This window comes from Oryctolagus cuniculus, chromosome X (genome assembly GCF_964237555.1).
Source record: "Oryctolagus cuniculus chromosome X, mOryCun1.1, whole genome shotgun sequence".
Taxonomy (NCBI): domain Eukaryota; kingdom Metazoa; phylum Chordata; class Mammalia; order Lagomorpha; family Leporidae; genus Oryctolagus; species Oryctolagus cuniculus.
The window spans coordinates 127,897,749-127,901,712 of record NC_091453.1 but is presented as its reverse complement, the minus strand read 5'-3'; positions in this window follow the sequence as shown (position 1 = coordinate 127,901,712).

Genomic DNA, 3,964 nt, shown 5'->3' with positions numbered 1-3,964 from the left:
ATTAAAATCACTTGTAATCAAGTCTGAGCACAGGATAAAACCACAAAACAGATGCAACATCCCACTATCCTTGTTAGTATGAATAACTGCCATTTCATTTGTTTAACTATTTTCAGTGCTATTCGCATTTTGTTTCTTATCTTCTAGATGAAAATTGAAGTACTTTGATCAAATAATTACTCCCATTTCCTAACATCAGCCAATCCATAAGCAGAGCCCCATCGCCTTGAAAAAATCACCTACTGCAACTCAAATTCTATAATAAGTGCTTTCTATCTCCCTCTTCCTGTGATACCATACAATTCCCCACAGTGTGAGGTCACCCTTTTTGCAATGAATCCATGACTATGATTTGTTTGACTTCATACAGTATGTTCATGATGGTTTCTCACTGTATGAAACTGGAATTACGGACTGTGCACATCAACTGAGGCACTTGGAACAGCATAACATTATAAAGGTTCCCCTGTAATGACAGTGTACTCCAATGAAGTCTGCCCTCTCCTTAGAGTATTCCAGGATTTACCATATCAGAAACAAGCTGTACCACCTCAGCTGTCCCATAGCACTTGTTATGTATCCCATTATCACCCTAGTGCCATTCTTTCTGGAGCACATTCTGGGAGATGGCGGAGCCTCATGAGGGAGAACTTGAGCATCAGAGTCATAGGACTCCGGGTTTGGATCTTAGAACTTCCTTTCATGAGCTGTAAGGCCTTAGACAAGGCATGACATCTTTTAAAATCTTATTTCTGCTGTGTTCCGAAAGTGCTAGTATAAAACTTATTTTGTATTTTGAGGATTAATGAGATAATATACACAAAGTAGTTAATTAGACTAATGCCTGGCATGCAGTAAATACTAATGCCTTGAAGCTGCCAATATTCTGTTTATTATGCAACATTTTTAGCCCTGAAGAATTTTAGACCTCACAGGAAAAAAAAAGGATTAAGGGTACTAAGGTCATGAATCATATTTAAGGCCTCTGTAACTTCACGTGGGAGTGTGTGGATTGGCACCTCTGGGACACTCCTCCCCTTGGACAATCTTGATTTTATCATGCAGGCTGGCCTGTATGGGGTAATAGCAAGGTCAAGCACACTGATGTTGGCATTATGTAACCTTCCATTAATTTATTTTATTTATCCCCACGGTTCATTGTCAGATGCTCCACACCTTTATTGCCTTTCTCTTTTCCTACCTTTTATTTTCCATACTACTGGGTACCTCTTCTGTTCCTCAAATTATTGCCAATAAAAATAGCTTCTTACTAAAGTGTACTGGACCTAAAACTCACACTGAAAACCAAAAGTGAGTTTGCATTACCTTGAATGATATGTGAAGTATTATACTTGAGAGAGATAGCTATGCTATATACAAAGCTGGATGAAGGAAGTCCTCAGAAGTGGTTCAGGCAAAATGTTATAAGAGCTTAAAAGAAGGAGTGTGGGGTATGGCGATTCATGGAGGCTATGTAGAGAAGTCAGTCACTGGTCAAAATGATGGATAGATAGAAGTAGCCAGAGAATGGGGCAGGGAGACCATTCAGAAGGTTCAAGAAGTACTGTGATATTGATTTAGGAAAGTGGGTGCAGATGGGGATGGAAGGGAGGGGACTTGGGACACAGAAACTGCAGACTATATAAAAGCAGCAAGCTGGAAAGGAAAAGCCTGCCAATGAGCTCTGGGATGCCATGCTTATAGATGCATACCACTTACAAGCTGGGTATTGGGCATGCCACTTCCCTTCTCATGCCTAAGTTTTCTCATCTGTAAAATGATGACCATAAGTTTCTACTTCAGAAGATTCTGTGGAAATTATATTTGATAAAACGCCATTCTGTTTTCTTTACTTTTGATGTGACGGTTCTGTAAACATCTTCTTGGAATTATTATTAAAAAAATGGAGTCAGCATCAGGCTCTGTGATGGTGGCAGGTAGACTCCCGGGACCATTTGAAACTTCACCTTTTATCTCTTCAGGATCATCCTGGATAATTCTCCCTCAATAGTGGGGGCATTTCTGTCCAGTGAGAGACCTTCCCAGAGCATCTTCATTCTAAAGCAGTGGGAATGTGAAAGGTCTTAGGACAGAACTGTGTCTGGCCACAGAGAGAGAGTCCGCTGCTTGATTGGTTAAAGAAGCATTCAATCTGCATTCATCTGTGACTGCAAATAAAGAAAGCAATGGTGTCTACTAGGGATGTCTTATGAGGGACTTCCTTCACAAACCACCTTCTTAAGTTTCCTGATTCTGGAAGGAAAATATTCACACATGATACTTTTAAAACATGCCTTGATAGCCATTCAAACAATAGTAAAGCATGGTGCCTGCTTTATTTTGTTTCTTTGGCTGCATGACTAATCAAGACTGGAAGGATGCATTGGGCAGCAGACCTGTTTTATCTCTTATGTGCTTTGTTGCTCTCCAGAGTTCACGGTTCCTGTGTGCAAAGAGAAAAAATGTGAACACCTGCAGCAGCAACTGCTTATGGTTTCCTTGCTCCAACTCAGGTTTAAATGTCTGTAAAGCATAAAGCAAAGAAGTGTAAGCAAGAGAGCCTTCAGACCTCAAAGAAAGCCTAGCACTGTGAAACCAGAGAGGAGAGAGCAGCACTTTCATATGGCTGCCACAATGTTTACACCAATTTATGTTTCCACCAACAGAGGACATGAGACTTCCTGTTTCCCTATGTCCATTCTGATAGCGAGAATTGTCAGACCTCTTAACATTTTCCATTGTTTTGTGTGTGAAAGGATATGTCATCATGATTGCAATGTGCATTCTCTTAATGGCTAATGAGAATGGTCATTTCTCCAGAGAATCTGCCATTGTTGCTTCATCTTCATTTGGTTCTTCTGTCCATATTATTTTGTATTAGCATATGTATTTTTCTAATTAATTTATCATTTATATGTGAGACTATATATTTATGTGTTACAAATGATAAATGTTACAGATATTTTTACCCAGAATATGCTTGTTTTAATATTCCCTTCTTAAATTTTTTTTTATTTAATTGCATGTATTTAGAGGGTATAGTATAATAATTCATTATTTCTACCTCTTTTATTACCTCCTTTGATTTTCATTTCCTTTGTAATTTGTGCTGTTTATAAAATGTTTTAAATTTTTCCTCACTCTGAGGTTCTAAATATATACACCAATATTGCTTTTATAAAAGTTTGAGAAGTTTTACAGTTCACATTCAAATCTTCACTTGGAATTAATTTTTGTAATATGCTGTCTAAAAGGATCCAATTTTATATTTTTCTTTATGTGAACAACCAATTGTCCCAGTACTACTTATTGAATGGCATTTCTATTCATGGTCCGCAATCATACATCATTTGCATATATATTTGGGTTTATTTCTGGGATGTCTATTCCTGTAATCTTACACAGCCTGAAATACTGTTGTTTAAAATTATGTCTTAATATTAAGTAAGGTAAGTCTGTCTACCAAGTTGTTTCTTAGGAATGTACAGACTATTTTAAGATATTTTCTATTTTCATATAAAATTTAGACTAAGTTTAACTGCCTCTGGGGAAAAATTGAAACTTTTACTGGAATGGTTGTGAATCTATAGATCAATTTAGAAAAAAATTACATTTTTACAACATTGTTGATCTAGCCAGGAACATCATTCATTTTCCCATTTATTTAGCTTGCTTTAATGTCTTTCAATAAAAGTTTAATACGTTTTTCCACAAAGTATTTATGTATCTTCTGTCACATCAATGTTTCCAAATATAGTTTTGGAACTTTTAAAATGCTTAATTATTTTTATTTATTTGAAAGAGAGTGAGAGAGGGAGGGAGGGAGGGAGGGAGGGAGGGAGAGAGAAAGAGAATCTATTACATTTGCTGGATCACTCCCCAAAAGCCCATAACAGCCAAGACTGGGATTTCTGGAGCTCTGAATACATGCAGGTCTCCCATCTAGGTGACAAGGACCCATGTA